This window comes from Calidris pugnax, unplaced genomic scaffold, assembly GCF_001431845.1.
Source record: "Calidris pugnax isolate Ruff unplaced genomic scaffold, ASM143184v1 scaffold294, whole genome shotgun sequence".
Taxonomy (NCBI): domain Eukaryota; kingdom Metazoa; phylum Chordata; class Aves; order Charadriiformes; family Scolopacidae; genus Calidris; species Calidris pugnax.
In genome coordinates, this window is record NW_015094505.1 from 1,569,243 (window position 1) to 1,590,303 (window position 21,061).

Below are 21,061 nucleotides of genomic sequence, written 5' to 3' on the forward strand. Positions count from 1 at the left end.
CCAGCCCAGGGCCCCGCTCGGTGCTGGTGCCCAGCCCGGGGCCGGTGCCCAGCCCGGTGCCCCGCTAGGTGCCCAGCCCGGGGCCGGTGCCCAGCCCGGTGCCCCGCTAGGTGCCCAGCCCGGGGCCGGTGCCCAGCCCGGTGCCCCGCTAGGTGCCCAGCCCGGGGCCGGTGCCCAGGCCCCGCTCGGTGCTGGTGCCCAGCCCGGGGCCGGTGCCCAGCCCGGTGCCCCGCTAGGTGCCCAGCCCGGGGCCTAGCCTGGTGCCGGTGCCCGGGTGCAGGGGCGCTGCTCTGGCCCGCCCGCCTTTGCCGCCCGTGCGGTGAAGCCCCCGCGCACGTCGGGCCGGCTCTTTGCGCAGCCCCACGCGTGGGTCCGACGCGGGGGGGGAAGCGCGGGTGGGCTCCCCTCTGCACGTCCCGCGGGTGGGGTGAGCTCGTTGGGTAATGGGCGGTGAGTGGGACCTGACCGGGAACCCACGGAACGGTTTGGGTGGGAAGTGACCTTAAAGCCCCCCCGGTGCCCCCACCAGCCCAGGTTGCTCCAAGCCCCCTCCAGCCTGGCCTTGGGGGGGCAGGGATGGCGCAGCCACAGCTTCTCTGGGCAACCACCCTCACAGCAAAGAAGTTCTTCCCCAGATCTCGTCTCGATCTCCCCTCTTTCGGGGTCAAACCCTTCCCCCTCCTCCTGTGTCTCCCCTCCCTGACCCAGAGCCCCTCTCTGGTGGGTGCGGAGCGATGCCGAGCACAAGGCTGGCACCGGGCTCTGAGGGGGCCCAGGGGTGCCCACGGTGTGGGTGCCACTGCGTGAACACCGGTCAAGCTGCCAGAGGGGCTACAGGCAGCCATGGGTGGGCTCTGCCAAGGCATTTCCCCACCAGTTTCCAGTTGGAGCTGTTGGGAACCCCTCAGTCACCAAGCTAAAGACCCGACAGAGACCTTCAAACCCTGCATCCCCCATCGATGGGGACATGGGGACGCCCTGCTGCAGGGTCAGGACAGCCCAGCTCCGTCCCACCAGCAATAAAAACCCCTCCACACCAGCAGGGTGCTCCCAGCTGGAAGGGGCCCGTGGTAGTTGTTACTTGACAAGCAACTGTGTGAAGTGGAAAACGAGCAGGGCAGGGAGAGCCCTGGCTTAAAATAAAACCCCAGGGCTTTATTTAAAAAAAAAAAAAAACAAAAAACAACAGGGACCATGTACAAAAAATCATCAAAATTGTGTTTGCCTAGGCCCGGGGCCGGTGCCCAGCCCGGTGCCCCGCTAGGTGCCCAGCCCGGGGCCTAGCCTGGTGCCGGTGCCCGGGTGCAGGGGCGCTGCTCTGGCCCGCCCGCCTTTGCCGCCCGTGCGGTGAAGCCCCCGCGCACGTCGGGCCGGCTCTTTGCGCAGCCCCACGCGTGGGTCCGACGCGGGGGGGGAAGCGCGGGTGGGCTCCCCTCTGCACGTCCCGCGGGTGGGGTGAGCTCGTTGGGTAATGGGCGGTGAGTGGGACCTGACCGGGAACCCACGGAACGGTTTGGGTGGGAAGTGACCTTAAAGCCCCCCCGGTGCCCCCACCAGCCCAGGTTGCTCCAAGCCCCCTCCAGCCTGGCCTTGGGGGGGCAGGGATGGCGCAGCCACAGCTTCTCTGGGCAACCACCCTCACAGCAAAGAAGTTCTTCCCCAGATCTCGTCTCGATCTCCCCTCTTTCGGGGTCAAACCCTTCCCCCTCCTCCTGTGTCTCCCCTCCCTGACCCAGAGCCCCTCTCTGGTGGGTGCGGAGCGATGCCGAGCACAAGGCTGGCACCGGGCTCTGAGGGGGCCCAGGGGTGCCCACGGTGTGGGTGCCACTGCGTGAACACCGGTCAAGCTGCCAGAGGGGCTACAGGCAGCCATGGGTGGGCTCTGCCAAGGCATTTCCCCACCAGTTTCCAGTTGGAGCTGTTGGGAACCCCTCAGTCACCAAGCTAAAGACCCGACAGAGACCTTCAAACCCTGCATCCCCCATCGATGGGGACATGGGGACGCCCTGCTGCAGGGTCAGGACAGCCCAGCTCCGTCCCACCAGCAATAAAAACCCCTCCACACCAGCAGGGTGCTCCCAGCTGGAAGGGGCCCGTGGTAGTTGTTACTTGACAAGCAACTGTGTGAAGTGGAAAACGAGCAGGGCAGGGAGAGCCCTGGCTTAAAATAAAACCCCAGGGCTTTATTTAAAAAAAAAAAAAAACAAAAAACAACAGGGACCATGTACAAAAAATCATCAAAATTGTGTTTGCCTAGGCTGTGTCCTCACTGCTTGCCTGCACAACGCTGCTTCTGCAGACAAAAACAATGAGAGAAGAAGCATAAGCAGAAGGGCAGGAAAAAAATATCCATTGGTGCCCAGCCCGGGGCCGGTGCCCAGCCCGGTGCCCCGCTAGGTGCCCAGCCCGGGGCCTAGCCTGGTGCCGGTGCCCGGGTGCAGGGGCGCTGCTCTGGCCCGCCCGCCTTTGCCGCCCGTGCGGTGAAGCCCCCGCGCACGTCGGGCCGGCTCTTTGCGCAGCCCCACGCGTGGGTCCGACGCGGGGGGGGAAGCGCGGGTGGGCTCCCCTCTGCACGTCCCGCGGGTGGGGTGAGCTCGTTGGGTAATGGGCGGTGAGTGGGACCTGACCGGGAACCCACGGAACGGTTTGGGTGGGAAGTGACCTTAAAGCCCCCCCGGTGCCCCCACCAGCCCAGGTTGCTCCAAGCCCCCTCCAGCCTGGCCTTGGGGGGGCAGGGATGGCGCAGCCACAGCTTCTCTGGGCAACCACCCTCACAGCAAAGAAGTTCTTCCCCAGATCTCGTCTCGATCTCCCCTCTTTCGGGGTCAAACCCTTCCCCCTCCTCCTGTGTCTCCCCTCCCTGACCCAGAGCCCCTCTCTGGTGGGTGCGGAGCGATGCCGAGCACAAGGCTGGCACCGGGCTCTGAGGGGGCCCAGGGGTGCCCACGGTGTGGGTGCCACTGCGTGAACACCGGTCAAGCTGCCAGAGGGGCTACAGGCAGCCATGGGTGGGCTCTGCCAAGGCATTTCCCCACCAGTTTCCAGTTGGAGCTGTTGGGAACCCCTCAGTCACCAAGCTAAAGACCCGACAGAGACCTTCAAACCCTGCATCCCCCATCGATGGGGACATGGGGACGCCCTGCTGCAGGGTCAGGACAGCCCAGCTCCGTCCCACCAGCAATAAAAACCCCTCCACACCAGCAGGGTGCTCCCAGCTGGAAGGGGCCCGTGGTAGTTGTTACTTGACAAGCAACTGTGTGAAGTGGAAAACGAGCAGGGCAGGGAGAGCCCTGGCTTAAAATAAAACCCCAGGGCTTTATTTAAAAAAAAAAAAAAACAAAAAACAACAGGGACCATGTACAAAAAATCATCAAAATTGTGTTTGCCTAGGTTGTGTCCTCACTGCTTGCCTGCACAACGCTGCTTCTGCAGACAAAAACAATGAGAGAAGAAGCATAAGCAGAAGGGCAGGAAAAAAATATCCATTTAAAATTTCCAGTACAAATACAGGATCAAATTATCACTAATGGATTGCTACCAGCTCTTTTTCACTCTGAATTTTGAAAAGGGATGAAAAATGAAAGTCCGACCTGTGGGTTTGTTCTAAGAAAATGCCTGCCAGGGAGAGATTGTTAAAATATATTATGGATATGAGACTAATAAGCTGGAATGAGCAACATGTCTGGTTGGTTAATGGATTGCCGGAGCCTGTTGCTGTCCGCAGACTGCACTATTTATTATCCATTTATTGTGTCTAGTAAGCGGGGCTGACAAAACTTCCACTAACCCAGCAGCAAAAAGTCCTGCTTTGCAGGAATTTGGAGGAATCCGGAAATTTCATTTTGCTCAGAGGACCAGGTGCTCCACGGTGCAAATTGCACCTGATTTCAGCAGAGTGAAGGGGGGGGCATCAGGGACACGGATGAGGATTTATCTTTTCCTCATTTTCATTTCATTTAATTTCGTTTCATTTCTGGATGTCTCTAATCCGCAATCTAAGTAAACTTTACATATGTACTATTAAATGCACTATGTTCTGTTCCAGTTTTCTTACCCCGAAAGACTGTTCTTTTGACTGCTTGTTTTCCAGCTCTGGACAATATGAGAAGACTGAAGACACAGCAAGAGATGGTTTCAGCCAAAAAGAAAGAAAATAATCTAAGCTGGTAACCCTTCCATCCCATGATCTATTCAGCATCGTGCCTCACTAATGTTTCCATTTCTCCTTGTCATTCTACCAATAACCAAAATCAACGCATCTTTAACATCTATTTCTTTATATGCTCACATATTTTAGTTGCCAGCTTAAAAAGGAGAGGGGAGTCCTACATCTTTTATTTCTCCTGGCAGGGTTCATTGGTTAATTCCCAAAGACATCTTGCTTCCAGGCATTCCCTGAAGGTTTCTGATGCAGGAGTCTACACCATTTGGGGAGCTTTAATTTCATAGACTAGTAACACACGATCCTGGTCTTCTGACCCAAATGACAGGTTAAATTTGAAAACATCTGGGACTAGTTCTTTGCTGGTTGCCTGGAAAGAGGAGAACCGACTGACATTTTTGACCAAGGAGTGAAGGGGGCCCCCTGCAAGTATTAAACAATTACCTTCTGTGAAATATCATCACAAGCTTCAGCTCACGGGAGCCCACCTCGCTGGAGAGTTAATGTGTCTTTTCTGCATCTCCTTCATTGATTCCCTGATGGATTTGTTATGTTTATGCAACAGTTTGCATTTCGATTACAATATCGCTTTATCTTAGGAATCAGTTGAACCGAATCATGAAATACAAAGGCTGGTATTTGAAGCACTCCTTTCTATATGCTGTTGCAATCTATGTTATGTTTATGGTCTGAATTACGGTTGTCTAAAAGGCATTCAAGCATCCCCTGTGTTCATCTTCAAACCTGCTGTGTGTATTTCATTTAAGTACAGGAGGCTTTTACTGTTCCAGGTAAGTACACAGATATTGTCAAGCATGCCATTATAGCAAAGAATTACACACAGCGCCAAACAGGCGGCATTTAGGTATCTCCTCTAAGATGAGGGAGCGCTTTAAGATTTAAAACCAAATTAGAAAATAACATTACTGCTCTTTACTGGCTTTGGCTTCACAGCAGGATCTGTCATTATCTTGACAATGACTCCCTGCAAAAATAAAGTTTATTTATCAACAAGGAGTTATGTCAGAAGCGAGTTAAAGCTTGAGGAAACATTAAAAAAACCCAAGTGGCAGCTCACTCTCTCAGTCACTGTTATACTTTACAGGTCCTGCAGGAAAAAAAAAAAGAACTCACAGTTTAACTGAAGACTTCCCCTAATGGAACAAACGGTTTTCACTCATTTCTCCCAGTTTCATGCTGGCGTTACTGACTTCCCTTGTGTTAATAAGCTCAAGGATGCAGCTGGATGGAGAGTGGGGGTGCCCTTCCCAACCACGGACCAACAATAATTGCTGTGTTCTGTAACACCCTCAGCCCCAGCCCCGAGCCCGAGGGATGCTCTCCACCCCTGTGCCTGCAGAAGCATTCCTCGGGTGACAATCACAGACTCTCTGACCTCTATCAGGACTGCAACAGCCCAGAGAAAGGCTGAAGTGCTGCACGCCCCTGCGACTTATCCTTCTAATGTGCAAGGGGAGCAAGTGCAGGTTTGTCCTGGAGGAAAAAGCAGACAACTTGCTTCAAGATCAGAGGCAAAGTCATTGGGTTAGTTGTCTGCCAGCAGATGTAGTAAGAGCCAAGTCATTGTCTCATATCCAGGATGATAATTTCCCTTGTTACAACTGCTCACACCGTAAAAATTTCACTTAATCATCTACCTGCCTCGAGCTTGTAAGTAATGAGAGGCAGGATCATGTGTAGCTGATTTTATCAAATGCTCTTATGAAGTTCTCCACTGGGAAAACCCTGAATCAATTAAAACGCCAAGGAGAGACGTAGGAGAGGGATTCGTATTCCTCAGTAGACACTCACCAGGTTATCAAGACATTCCACTTACTCTCCCACAGTCGAAGGGATGGATGAGTTCCATGGGGACAAGGTCAGCTGAGCCTTGCCTGCTATAGGAAGGCAGAGGCAATCACCATGGGGCAGGGGAGAAGAGAAAAAACCTGGAGCATCTGTTGCCACATCTGCCTGGTTTTGGCACATACCTGGCAGCCTATGCAGGCATGTTTTGGCCTGGCTTTCTCACCCCTGCTGTGATCCATTTGTGCTGACCATGGCCCAGCTGCTTCGCTTGAGATCTCGCGTGTCCTGCTGAAACTGAGAGCTGCTGGCAATGATGGCTACTCCCTCTCAAAATGACCCTTTCCATCTTATTTTGCACCCTGCAGAAGTTGCATTTTCAGGCTTTCATAGCCATTTGTGGAGGAGGAGAAGGGAGAAGCTCTTTACTATATAACAGTACTCACAGGTTGGCTGATGGAAAAAAGAAAAGTGCGTTTGCCATGGGGCACTGGGAGAAATGATGGATTGGCAGGTAGCAGACATCCCTCCCCTCTTTGGCAGGATATTGTATTCCGTGTGCCATACACGAATGCTGATAGATCCATAAAGCATTAGCCTTTTCCTCACCCCAAAGAGTGGTAGCTGATAAATCACTAGTTCTCTGGAGTTCGTTGGGAGCAGATCACACAGCAGAAGCAGCAAAGCCTTCAGAAGGATGCGTCACCTAAAGACACTGCGGATGCCAATAGGGCTGTACATCAAGAATACCCGGATAAATCACTTTACCTATCCATAAGTGAGATAATTCAGAACTAGAACTTTTTTTGCAAGTATGTACTAGTTTTGGTCACATTCACATCAGAAGTGCCTCCCGGAGTCATGGAAAATCTCTGCACTCCAGTCCTAGGGTTCTCCCCTTTTTTCACAAAGAGTTTGAAAAGTCTTGCCTCCCACTATAGGATACAAAACTTACTGAAACTGTAGAATATTTCATGGGATAAAATCCCAGCCAAACCCAAACCTTTCCAAACCAGCTCTTAGCTGTGGATAAGACATGGGTTTTTCAGGGGGCAGCTAGATATACTGATAACCAACCAGTTATCTGAAGAGTTTTGCATCCTTTGTAAAACTAAAAAATTCACAGATGTGGCTCAAGTGCTCTCCCCCGCTCCCCCCATCTCTGGAGGACCCAAAGCACAGCGTGAAAGGATGAAACACACAGTGTGCCAGAGTTTGGGGGATGACGGTCCCAGGACGCGGCCGTCAGGGAGGAAGGATGCTCGTAGCGCTCCTCACCGCTGCCCCAGCTGCAACACCCCTCTCTGCTCCAGCTCACAGCCAGTGGGGCTGAGCACGAGTGGAGCTCCTCAGTGCAAGAGACACAGCTCTACAGAGGGAATCGAAGGGAAAGAGATGGGAGAAAACTATTCACCATGCGCTCTTGCCTCTGCCGGGAGCACAGGGCAGACATTTCTCAGGCTGATATTTTCATTTATCATCTCCCAGTGATTAATCAACTGAAGAGGTGCTGCCAGGAGACAGCCCAGATGGGCTCAGCCCAGAGCATTCACCTATAAACATAAAATGTTGTCGCAATTACCAACCCAGGGCTGTCACGCTGTGGGCGGGGAGCTGGGGTGTGAAATTCGGGGGCACTGCTGTGAGCCAGCCCTGCACGGAGCCAGCAGACCCACGGCTCCGGTGGGGAGGGGGAGGCTCTCGGGATTTAACTCCCTGGGGAGGATTAAGTTCCAACCCCATCATGGGTTCCCTTCCAACCCCCCATCATTCTGTGATCCTGTGATCCTGTGGCTGCAAAGGCTGATGAATCACAGAATCACAGAATCTTCTAGGTTGGAAGGGACCTTAAAGATCATCTTGTCCAACCGTCAACCCGACTGACAAAAATAGACACCCACACAACAAACAAGGAACATCATCACTAAACCATACCTCCCAGCACTTCATCAACCCATCTTTTGACCACCTCCAGGGATGGTGCCTCAACCACCTCCCTGGGCAGCCCATTCCAATGGCTGAGAACCCTTTCAGTGAAAAAATTTTTCCTAATATCCAGCCTGAACCTCCCCTGGTGCAACTTGAGGCCATTTCCTCTTGTCCTGTCGCCTGTGATGTGAGAAAAGAGACCGACCCCCACCTCTCTACCCCCTCCTTTCAGGGAGTTGGAGAGAGCAATAAGGTCTCCCCTCAGCCTCCTCTTCTCCAGGCTGAATAACCCCAGTTCCCTCAACCTCTCCTCATAAGACTTATTCTCCAGACCCCTCACCATCTTTGTCGCCCTTCTCTGGACCCGCTCCAGCACCTCAATGTCTTTTTTATGGTAGGGGGCCCAAAACTGGAAACAGTACTCAAGGTGAGGCCTCACCAGTGCCGAGTACAGGGGGACAATCACCTCTCGGGCCCTACTCGGGACCTTCCTGATACAGGCCAGGATGATGGTGGCTTTCTTGGCCACCTGGGCACACTGCTGGCTCCTGTTCAGCCAACAGTCCACCAACACCCCCAGGTCCTTTTCTGCCAGGCAGCTCCAGCCACTCTGCCCCCAGCCTGGAGCGCTGCAGGGGCTTGGTGGGACCCAAGGGCAGGACCCGGCACTTGGCCTTGTTGAACCTCATCCCGTTGGTCTCGGCCCATCAATCCAGCCTGTTGAGATCTCTCTGCAGAGCCTCTCTACCCTCAAGCAGACCAACACTGCTTGATCAAGTCCCGTTGTAGGGTACAGAGAGCACACCAGCTTTGAGACGGGATTTACAGAGGAACCAACAGAAGGTATATTGAATATACAAATTGCTCCCACTCCAAAGGAGGCCATCGTGTATCCAGGTGCCTTTCCAGGAGTGCTTTTTTTCCTGTGCAGTGGCACCACAGTAAAAGTTGATTTATGCCTTATTAAATTATTTTAATGCTTAATATTATATGCAAAAAACTCTGCGAAAAGATGTATTAGAGGAGTATTTCTGCTGGGCTCATGCAGAAGCTGTCTCCCATCGCATGGTAATGAGCAGCTTCCAAAGGTATCAGAAGCATTAATGCTGCTCCTCAAAAGCCACTTTGCAGGTAGAAGAGTGAATGTGTGACTTAGTGGTGACTTTTATACCAAATAATTCAAGAAATTGTGGGGTCACAGCATTCCTTTCCCTCACCAACACAGATCAGGAGCTATTGCTGGAGCTGGTGGATTTGGAGCAGCCCCAGGAGCACCGAGCCCCGGCAAGGATGGAGACCTTGGGTCAAAGCAATGCGAAGCAGCATGAAGAGCCTCCATCAATGACAGGACGGCTCTGGGGTCAGCCTCTGTGTAGCAGGATGGACAGCATCTCTGTTACTTGCTGTGTCCCCCCCCCCGAGCCTCCTTCCTCTCCCTCCTTCCCTTTCACTCTTCTTTAAGGAAAGGTCACCACACACGACAGCAAGGAGAAAAAATTGCAAACCAAAGGAGCTTCTGTTATAACAGCCGCCTTCTCCGAGTTCTCACCAGAGCCGTGGACAACAAACATGATGAAGGACTTGGAGCATCTCTTTGCTGAGGAAAGGCTGCAAGCCCTGGGGCTGTTCAGCTGGAGAAGAACAGACTGAGAGGGCATCTCATCAATGTTGAGCAATATCTATTGGGCGGGTGTCAAGAGGATGGGGACAGACTCTTTTCGGCGGCACCCAGAGACAGGACAAGGGGCAATGGGCACAAACTGGAACTCAGGAAATCTGAACATGAGGAAAAACTGCTTTCCTTTGAGGGTGGCAGAGCCCTAAAACAGGCTGCCCAGATAAGGTGTGGAGTCTTCCCTCTGGAGATATTCCAAACCCCACCTGGATGGGTTCCTGTGCAACCTGCTCTGGGTGGACCTGCTCTGGCAGGGGGGTGGACGAGATGACCTCCAGAGGTCCCTTCCAACCCCGTGTGATTCTGTGATTCCTGTCTGGACAGTCTTGGAGCTCAGCACACATTGGGCTTCTCATTATTAGCATTCTTGCTTGCATATGCGATGACATTAATAGATCCCAGAGGGCTTGGCTGTTGGGATTGCATCCTTCTTGCACAAACCAAATAATCTAATTAAAAAAAAAAAAAAAACCAACCAAAAAAACCCACCAGTAATATTTAACACTTGCACATTTGAAGGCACTCCCCAAACAACAACTAATTATCCTGCTGGACGCTCAGCCGGGTTTCAGGGGTAACATCACCCCTCTGTGGAGGGGACAGCACAGCCACAGAAGGGAAGTTTTCTTTTAGAGGGAGCATCACTAGACCTCCACATTTGCCTCATTTCCAATCAGTTACAATAGTGAACACCCTTACACGGAGAGATTTATTTTGTTTTTAAATGCTAAATCATTCCTGCTCATACTGCATAAATGTCAGGCCTCTCAAACAGCTCTTTGGAGGTTTGGGCTTTTATTTGTATTATTACTATTAAACATGCAGCAGAAATTGAGAAGCAGGTGAGTGTGAAGCAGAGCTAGTTACTCCTGACTCCCCCAGTCCTTTAAACAAAACTGAAACCCACTCCTAAACTACAGGTGGCTCAAGCAGAAGTTCTCCTCGAATGCAGAAATCTCTCTGTGTGCGTGTTTCGGGGACAGGATGGGAAAGGAAGGAGAACAAGCCTCTGTGCTCCGTCACTGCTCCATTTCATGACTGTGGTGTAGCTCAATCCAAAGGTTTTCCATAAACTCAGGGATTAGTGCCATTAGGTGAAACCTCTGCTTTAATGAAGAAAGAATAAAGCTGTTGACAAATGACTCCAGAGGGCTGGGCCAGCGATGGAGAGAGCAAGCAGAAACAAGCCCAAGCTTGTTCTCTTTAGTGCTTTGGGGTTGTTAAAATCAGTCTGGTGGTACCAGGGGGTGGGGGACCAAATACGGGACCTGGAGCCTTGAAAGGGGGGGCGGAGAGGAGCTGCTGGGACCCAGGCACTGCTCAGTGGCATCTCCAGAGGAACATGAGCACAAGTGGCATTTTAGGACTTCATTTTAACCTCACTCTAAGTGCAAGCATTTAGAAACAACAGTGACCACGATGTATAATTCAGGGGGCTGTTTTAGGAGAAACTGAATAATTTAAACAACACACGCTTAAAGCCAAGTGACTTTTCCTCCCTGTGCCCCCCTTTCTCTGGTTGCACCTTCTCCGAGGTCAGCAGTAAACGTCCTGCTGATTCCAGCAGAGCGGAGCAAGCAGCATTCAGGTCTTAGCTTGTCCCCATCTATGACCTGGGCTACAATAGGAAGGAAGATCTTAGGGGGAAAGAGGTTTGGCTTGTTCTTACAGATGAGAAATCCTGCCATGGCGAGGTGCTGTGTTCCCCGGGGAGCACGGCGCTGAGGCTCCCCAAATTGGCCACAAAAGCATCCCACCTTCTGGGGCTTAACCCCAAACTACGCAGGGATCCTATTCAAAGCCAACCCGCGCGCAAACCCCTGGCTGAATCCAGGTAGGAGTCTCAGAAGTGAAAAACTTCAGTCCAAAAGGAGTTAGCGATAATTTTGCATAAGTATATTAGCATCAGCCACGCAGCGTTGCAGGAGGGAAGCCACGCCAGTGGAGGGGAACATTTAAGTGCTGGATTGAGAGTGCTGTGGCTCCATCTCAAAAGCCTTCGGACCAGCTGACCTTGGGAGCTCCTTCATTGCCTTGCTCCCACGCCTCTCCGTTGCCAGCGTGGGGATAATGGGTTTTCTTTGCTTTGCTGGGGCGGTGAGGAGATAAATTCATAAGTACGCTGAAGAGGAGCAGCAGTTACAGTGCTGGGGTCACCCTCACACCTCCCTCCACGACAGCCCAAATGGACCGTGCGAGAGATGTCCCTGCATCTTCCCAGGGTTAGCATCGATTAAATACCATGGAGAAAGTGCATCATTTAGCACCTTCTGACCATTATGAAGATGGTCAGGCTCATACCTTGGAGAAAAGCTCTGGCAAAGCTGCCAACGGGAAAGCTGTGAATTCCCACTGGCTGTGGCTGCAACACCAGAAATCTCTGAGGTCTCAAGAACATGAAGATGCCATCTTCATTTCCAAACAGATTTCCACGTTTATTAGATATTCCTGATAGAAATGTACGAGTGAAGCAGATCTAATTAGTTCATCTAATAGTCTTGCGTGATGAGATTGGCCTAACCATCTGAGTGCAGGATTTTGCACAAATGAAGGAGCATTCCCATAAAACTGAAAATGTAATTTAGCAATTTGGAAAGAAAATCGACGATCTTTTGAGAAAACTAATAGCTTTTTAGTATGTAATATAAGCTCACCTATCTAATGTGGAAAAAACATATAAAGCATTAAAGAGACAACCCTACCACTAAATGTAATAATAATAATAAAACCTCCTCAAATTATTTCCTATTACCCATCTTTATTCATTTTCAGACTCTCCAGAAATAGGGACTCTCTATGCTTCTGACTGATAGTCTCCACAATTCCTCATACAGCTGAAAGTAGCACACTCTCTGCAAGCTGCCACCAACCCCGCCCCACACACACACACCCCATTTTCTGCTTTCTTATTTACAAGGCAGCCCCAGGGAGGTGGGAAATGGCCAAGCTGGGATAGATTTCATGGCACTTTTGGGCTGAGACCAGCTGAGGAGGTTTGTCTCTTTTCTGGAAGTATTTGTAATGACCTGAGGGCTTTTTGGGGGAGTCATTAATTCACAGTCTCCAAGACCAGAGGCACTGGGTGGATTTTCTACTCTTCTGTACAGCACAGCTTCCAATTGCCTCCTGTTTCCCCTGCCCCCTGCCAATCTCTTGCTCTGGAGGCATCTGGATTCAATCTGAAGGTGTTACAAGATGGAGACCCTGGGGTTTCCCTGCCCGCTTCCTTCCCTCGGTGTCCCCTGCTCCAAAAGGCAGCCCTCATTCCCTCTGCATGTGTCTTGCTCCAGAGAGGTGTGGGATGCAAAGACCAGCTCACCTTGGCAGAAAAATTTTGTTTTTCTCTTTTCGGCTGCCAAACCTAGGGCTAAAGCCATTGAGCACAGCATTAACGTCACCTAGACCTTTGGTCCCCCTAAACAGAATCATAGAATCACAGGATGCTATGGGGTTGGAAGGGACCTCTGGAGATCATCTAGTCCAACCCCCTGCCAGAGCAGGGCCACCCACAGCAGGTTGCACAGGAACGTGTCCAGGTGGGGTTTGAATGTCTCCAGAGAAGGAGACTCCACCACCTCCCTGGGCAGCCTCTTCCAGGGCTCTGCCACCCTCACAGGAAAGAGGTTCCTCCTCATATTTAGGTGAAACTTCTTATGTTCAAGTTTGTGCCCATTTCCTCCTGTCCTGTCACTGGGCATCACTGAAAAAAGACTGGCCCCATCCTCCTGACACCCACCCTTGAAGTATTTATAGGCGTCGATCAGATCCCCCCTCAGCCTTCTCTTCTCCAGACTAAACAGACCCAAGTCCCTCAGCCTTTCCTTGTAAAAGAGATTTCTATTCCCTCATCATCTTTGTAGCCCTCTGCTGTCCCCTCTCCAGCAGTTCCCTGTCCTTCTGGAACTGGGGAGCCCAGAACTGGTCCCAGTGCTCCAGATGGGGCCTCCCCAGGGCAGAGCAGAGGGGCAGGATGACCTCCCTCCACCTGCTGCTCACACTCTTCCTGATGCCCCCCAGGATGCCATTGGCCTTCTTGGCCACCAGGGCCCATTGCTGGCTCACGGGCATCCTGTTGTCCACCAGGACTCCCAGGTCTTTCTCCTCAGAGCTGCTCTCCAGCAGGTCAGCCCCAACCTGTCCTGGTGCCTGGGGTTCTTCCTCCCCAGGTGCAGCACCTACACTTGCCCTTGTTGAATTCCATCAGGTTCCTCTCTGCCCAACTCTCCAGCCTGTCCAGGTCTCTCTGGATGGCAGCACAGCCTTCTGGTGTGTCAGCCACCCCTCCCAGAGTTGTGTCAGCAGCAAACTTGCTGAGGGTACACTCCATCCCTTCATCCAGGTCACTGAGGAATATACTGACCTCTGGGGGACTCCACTAGTTACAGACAGACCTCCAACTGGACTCTGTGCCTCTAATAACAACCCTCTGAGCTCTGTCTTTCAGCCAGTTTTCAATCCACCTCACTGTCCATTCTTCTAATCCGCACTTCCTAAGCTCACCTATGAGGATGCTGTGGGAGACTGTCAAAAGCCTTGCTGAAGTCAAGGTAGACAACATCCACCACCCTCCCCTCATCCATCCAACCAGTGAAACCCTGAAGTGGGGCAGCTTTGCCCTCACTGAGGCCACCTGAAGCCACCCAGCATACCTCCTCTGTCACCAGCAGGGTGATGCCAGGGTCTAAGCCATCAGAGCAGATCGGGGGCTGTGTGTGAGAAGAAACCCCTTCCCTCCCACCCCACCTCCCTGCTGTGCCTCCCCCACATCCCCCACTACGGGGCAAGATGCTCTGAGAAAACATCCCACGGCTGAGCAACGAGGAGCTGGCACCTGGTGAGATGGGTCGCAGCACTTGGTGGGCGAGCGCTGGGCACAGGGCACACGTACGGGCTCGGTGATGCACAGAGACACTCACCTGACCCCCCACCGAAAGCAAAGTGCTTCCGTAGTCACCGAGAGCATGGGAAGGGGTTTCAGGGATTAAAACAATGGGAGCAGCGGGGAGAAATGCAAAATTAGAAGCTGTGCCACTGTTTCTGCATTGGATTCTGGATTATGATTTGCTGCAGATTAATCATGTATCTGCTCTGCTTGGATGTCCACATCCCCCATCCGCTCTTTCTTGAATGCTGCTTCTGTTTTCCAGGTTGCAACAAGAGCAGAAATCCAAAAGTTGGTCCCCCAATTTGTGTAATTAGTGGTTTCAGAGAAAACCTACCCCTCCGGCTGCCCTGCTTGTATCAGTGATAATGTCTGGAAAGGGAATTAATGAACCGAGGCAGCTCTCTGGCTCACACATGAACTCACCACAGCCCATTGGCAAACCTGCCTAGAAATGCTGGCTGAGCAGGCAGGCAGTCACCTATAAATCCAGCTGCAGATGGAACCCCTGAGCATTTCAATGGCAGTTTTGAATGGGAATAACTTGACATTTAATTCTGGGACACGAGTGAAATGTCAACATCTGTTGTGGAAACACAGAATAATGATTAAATTAGCACCACTTGCAGCTTTTAAGCATGTAGTAGCGTTAACACCACACTGGGATGTGCTGGGACAAAACTGTGGAGCAGAGCTCCGTGGTCTGAGTTAAAGAGAGCCACTGTCCAGGCTGGAGCTCAGCAGGGTCAGACCCTACTCTGGGCAGCTGCTCTTCAAGGATGGAGAGCCCCGAGCTGCAGCCCACCAGGGCTTGCCATAGCTATATCAACTGGATTATTACTGTCTGTAAATGCATCCCCCCCAGTCTTTACAGAGTAAGAGCCTGTAACTCCCACGGAGATCTCAGACCATGCCTTATAACTTGCAGGAGCTTCATTGTGACACAGCAGAACAAACCAAGGCTAGTTTGGTATTTAATTATAGGTCTGAAGTCTTTTACAAAGGTTTATTCAAGGATTTCATCTTTTGCTACCTCTGATTACGAAGCAGGCTGGACATCCTAGCCTAAAACCTGTTGTGATTTTGGTCTGATGCCTCCTAAGTGAAACATCTCCCTGTGCCACAAGGAGATGATGGCGGAGACGAGGTGAGACCCCACAAAAGCTGATGGAGCATCTGGAAAGCACAAGTCTCCTAAGGCTTAGCACGCAGAGGTGGATCCCAGCAGGAGCTTTGCCATTCACGGCTTCTCCACGCTACCAACAAGCAGCCAACAGCCTCAGGCAAACCTGGCAGCCAAAAACAGCCAGGGAAAAAAGCAAATAACAGTGCTTTTTGTGCAAAACACCCAGGAGCAGGGCTGGGCAGCTCATCCCGGTTGCAGAGAGGTGCCTGGGGCTCGCCCGTTCCCCACACAACCCTGAGAGGCACCAGCTCATCCCAGCAATGCTGCAATGCCCGAGTTTGTGAAATCACTGCCACCCATCTTGGCTAAAACAAGCTGAAGCACCACGGACTTGGCACGGAGTGAGCTTGTGAGCTGGGTGTTACGAATGGGTCTGGAGGCAGGCCAGCTCCCAAAGTACTCAAGGACATTGGTGCCGTAAATTTTTTGGTCTGAAGGAAAGTTACAGTATTTAGCCATCATGGGGCAATGTTAAAAAATGGCCACTGCACCCAGTTATCAAAGGAGCGGCGCATTAGCAATACCAGCTGGTTTGGCAAGCAATAAATACACAAACTGCCCTGGTTTTCCCCTCCCCATAGTCATGCATCGACAGATTAAAAAAATAAAAATGCCTAGGTCAGCCACTCTGTCTCCTTGGACATTTTACGCCATTCTGGAGGAGCCTTTTGTGCTCACAGGGTGGGATCTGGAAAAGTGCTGAGTCTTCAAATTTAATTGCAGGCATTTTAAAGGTGAACTGTATTGCAGCTGAGCATTGTGTGCAGCACAGTAGATCCTGGCATTTGGCATCAGGCTGGAGCATCCCAAGCTCAGCCCGGGCCAGGCACGAGGAGCCACAGAGCGGGACCCCGCGCAGCATCCGATGGCACTTCAGCTCCTGCAGCAGCCACAGCAGCAGACCCAACATGCAACAAAATAGCTCAATTAAACCCGTCTAAGCCCTCCTAACAGAGAGGTTACTCCTCAGGGCTCCAGCGAGGGAAATGCTGGGCTCGGCATCAGCATTTGGAGCCTTTAACTCCCCTCCCACCCCCCCAAATCCCAGCTCACCTGAGGCTGGTGGGAATTTTCTCATTGACGTTCAGCCCCAGCACCTTGCCAGGGGGCCAGAGCGGCTGGAAAGCCTTCCTCTGCTTCCACCCACCTCACACAACACTGCAAAGAGATTTGCTCTGGATTGCCTTGGATTTGAGCTTGGCATTGGGTCGGAGACCAAGAAAGAGTGGAAATGTTGCTGTTATACCATGAACTTTGGGACTGGTACAACACCAGCTGCAAGCCTGGTGCTAAACCCACCAATTCTGGGGGCTTTTTCATCCAACTGGCTCGTTTCCGTGCCTGCTGGTAGACAATCGCACATTTAGCAGAGGGGTTTATTCACTGTGATGCTCGTTTTTCAAATTAATGCTCCATATTTTCTAGGTGACGGGGTAGCCAGGATGGGGTGACAGAGGGAGCCTTTCTTTGTAGAGCTATTTTAACCCATTACTTTCATCAGCAGCCAAAAAGGGTGAGGAATTTCCTTGGCCAGCTCCAGTCCTGCTGGCAGCCCCTGGTGGCAAACTGGCACTGCTTGGCACGTCCCAGTCTGGGCACGGGGACCACTGAGGGACACACCGGGAGGTGACCCAAAATGGACTCAAGGCTTTATCTCAACAGCTGATAACACCCCACAGGACATCACCTTCTCTTTCCCCCTCATTATCAGCAGGATAACGACACTCCTGGAGGGGTTGGTTTTCCCAAATTCAACCCTTAAACTGTTTCACGACCTGTCAGCTGTTTACTCCTCTCCTGTAAATCCAGCAGAGGAGAGCAATCACTTTAAAAGGTAAATAACTTCTCTGTCCCCTGTGGGGCTGAGTGGCCTCATCCAGGCCTGGCAGGAGGCATGAAATTGCCTGCCTGGCCATCTCCCTCCCCGGCTGCTGCTCTGCACTCCAACCCATCACGCGTGATGGAGAGAACAAAGTGACCAAATCCTGCAAAAGCCCAGCCTTGTAAAAGCCCAACAGTTCAGCAGCAATTATTTATGTCACTCTGGGTGGAAAAAAAAAAAAAAAGCGCCTTTTTTTTTAAAAAATGCAGGAGGAGGTAAGAATGTTGTCAGCTCTCAGGAGCAGTGCTGCTGTCTCCCCCATCAGCACCAGCATCTCCTCTGGCTCTGGTGGTGGCCTCAACCCCAGGAGTTACTTGGCCCACATCTGTGGCCACCCCAGCACAACCACATAGGGACCCAGGCTTGAGGAGGTCAGACTCAGTGAGGATGAGGAGGAGCAGGGGGGATGCCAGGAGCACAGGTCGCTGTTGGCTTGCCCCATCCTCTGCCCATGATAGAGCTGTGCCCGGAGACACATTTCTCCCACAGAGCTGCAAGAGCTTGACCAGATTGAAGACACTAATAAAACCTTTAAACGGAGCCAAGGTGTCCACCCAAATGCTTTGCACAGGAGGACATGAAAAATGATTGGAGAGAGCAAGTGAGTAAGAAGCACATCTGGGAGGAGATGACTGGGACAATCGAGGTTGATTTAAAACCAGTGGATCCTGGAGCTCTGCGGGTGCAGCCCCGGGTCTGGGCAGAAACTGGGTTATGAGCAGCAGGAACCGGGTGGCAAAAACTCACTCACAGCGAAGGGCGACCAGGGCTCCAGACATCAATGTCTTTGTGGACACTTCCCTCAGCAGCCATCTCGGGGGAGCTAGAGGGGGTGTTGTTAATTTGTTGGGTTGGTTTTTTTTCCAAGTGAAGTTTGGAAAAACCTTCAAAAGGCAACGGGTTTGGAGGAGCCCTTGGTGAGCAGGATGCAGCCACGCTGAGGGGGTTTCCCATCACGTCTCCTGACTGAATTGTTCTCAAAACAACTGATAGAGACCTGTGGTTTATTGCGGTCACTATGACATTTCTGATATTTTAAGATTAATAATAGCTGGCAGGCTTTTCCCCACCACTCTCCTGCGGGGCTCATTTCTTCTTGTTCCATCACTTCTAACATCATGTTAACAGACATTTGCTACTCTAACACCAGGTTGTGAGCAGGAGGGTTTCCTCAGACCCATAAATCACAGGCTGCAAGAGCAAAGCATTTGTTAATGCAGCTGAAGAGGGGTTCGGAGAGGAACATCTCGGAGAACTTTGGAAAGGAACATCTCAGAGGGCTTCCCTTGGAGCTGTGCACGGGGCTGGCCTGGCCCCCCTCTCGCTCCCTGTGCTCCTGCCCAGGGCACCCACCACAAAGCCTTCGGCATCCTCCTCCTCCACACCCCAGCTGTCCTTGCTTTGGGTTCAGTCCACAAGCCTTAAAACCGAGAACATTATTTGCTGCACTGACAAATCCGTATTGCTTTTTCTTAAAACTGTATATTCCCATCAGGCATTTGCTGTTACATTTCCAGCAAAAAAAAAAAAAAAGCGTTAAGGAGAGGAATAAACTCGAGTCAGAGGCAGAAAGCTGCCAGAGCACCAAATCCTCTGCAGCATTAACAACTATCAGACAAACTCCAGTTAACTCTGTCCTTGTTAAAATCCCTAGAAGCCGCGTTAACTTCTGCAGCAGCCAGTGGGTAGAAGCCGTGAAGCCGGGCGAGACCGTGGCAGTAAATCCTTGTGGGGCTGGGCTTAAAATCTGCTTAAAAATTATATTCCCTAGTATCATTCTACTGTATTCCTTACTGTTTGCCCATAGTACGTGGTGTCTCCCTCCCTCTTTCTTATTATACCCTGCAGTGGTGTAAAAAACTTATTTCAAATGGTAGCCAAACACTGCTATTTTACTGAAGTGTGATTATAACATAAATGTTTATCTTTTTACTAAGTGACACTAAATGATATCTGAAAAAAATAAGATATTAGCTAATATTCTGGTTTACAGAAAGCTTTTGAAAGAACAGTCTGTAGCAAAGTCTATTCCAGTGAATAAATGTCGTGATGCTGCCGAGAGCATCCCAGTGCTCGGGGCCGGGGGGGGGATGCGGGTCCCCGAGTGAGCAAACGCCACAAACCTGGGGCTGCCAAGGCAGCAGCGGGATGAGAAAAGACATTTATTATGCAGAGCTAATGCCATTAGAGTAAATGGAGTTTGCCCAGAGGAATAACGAAGCAGTGAGATGGTTACAGCAGACGCTGGAGCGGTTCCCTCGGGCAGAGGGGATTATAATGGTCGGGGGGATTTTGCACACACAGGCTACGAGCGTGTCCGTCCTCATCTCCCACAGCCCCCTTGGAGTCGGGGGGGCTGAGATCCGGGGGGGTTTGGGCTGGAGCTCCTCAGCAGGGTGAGCTGGAGGGGATTCCTGGCTGTTTTATTCAGAAAGAGCCTGCCCTCGTGCGGTGAATGCGGGGCCGGGAGGCTGAAGATTTGGGGACTAAACGTGCCGGGGCAGGGTGCACACCTGTCGCACACAGATTTTCTTCACTCGTTTTTCTGCCTGTTTTCCTTCCCACCTGCACCTTCCCACACTTCTCCTGCAGGCCTGGCAGTTATCTTGGCAATTCCCAGGTAGCCACAGGCAAGTGCCCCGGCAGAGCCCGGGGGGGCTGAGCTGTGTCCCCCAAACCCCGGCTGGGTCCCCACAGCACCGCTGCGGGGGGGGTGGCACAAGGTCAAGGCAAACCCTGAGCAGAGGCAGAGCTGGGGCATCTGAAACGAGGAAAAACCCCGTTTTTGTTCAGTGGATGGGGGAACAGGGGGCAGTTTTCCTTGAACGCTTTCCGCAGGCTCAGCTCAGGAAGGCGGTCGCACTCCCCCCGCACACGGGGGCTTCTGGGCAGCCTCAGCTTAACGGGAGAGGGGATAAAAGCTTTACTCAGAATCAATGTCATCCAGAGTAAGCAAAGCCAGGCTGAGTAACAGATCAGAGAAAACCATTTCTTCCCCACCCACCCAACTCTTACTTTTTTTTTTTTTTTTTTTTTTTTTTTTTTTTAAATGCACGTGAATCTTCCAAATCGGCGCCGAAAAACCAGCCGAGATGCAAGACCGGGCTGCATCAAGGAGCAGAGCACGGTGGCTGCATTTTGACATCCAGGACAGCAACTTGATGGGCAGTGGGTGATGCTGTGGGGCCAGGAGCCAGAGGGCTGGTAGCCAGCCGAGCCCCGGGACACGGCCACAGCTCAGAGGTGCTCCCTGGGCGTGCAAAGGGGACACGGCACAGCAGCTCCCGCCGGGGGCTGGCAGGACCCTGAACACCCCAGTGAGACAAGGTACCTCCACCACCACCTGCTGGAGTAGGTCCAGAGAAGGGCGACAAAGATGGTGAGGGGTCTGGAGCACAAGTCTTGTGAGGAGAGGCTGAGGGAGCTGGGGGTGTTCAGCCTGGAGAAGAGGAGGCTGAGGGGAGACCTTATTGCTCTCTACAACTACCTGAAAGGAGGGTGTAGAGAGGTGGGGGTCGGTCTCTTTTCTCAAGTCACAG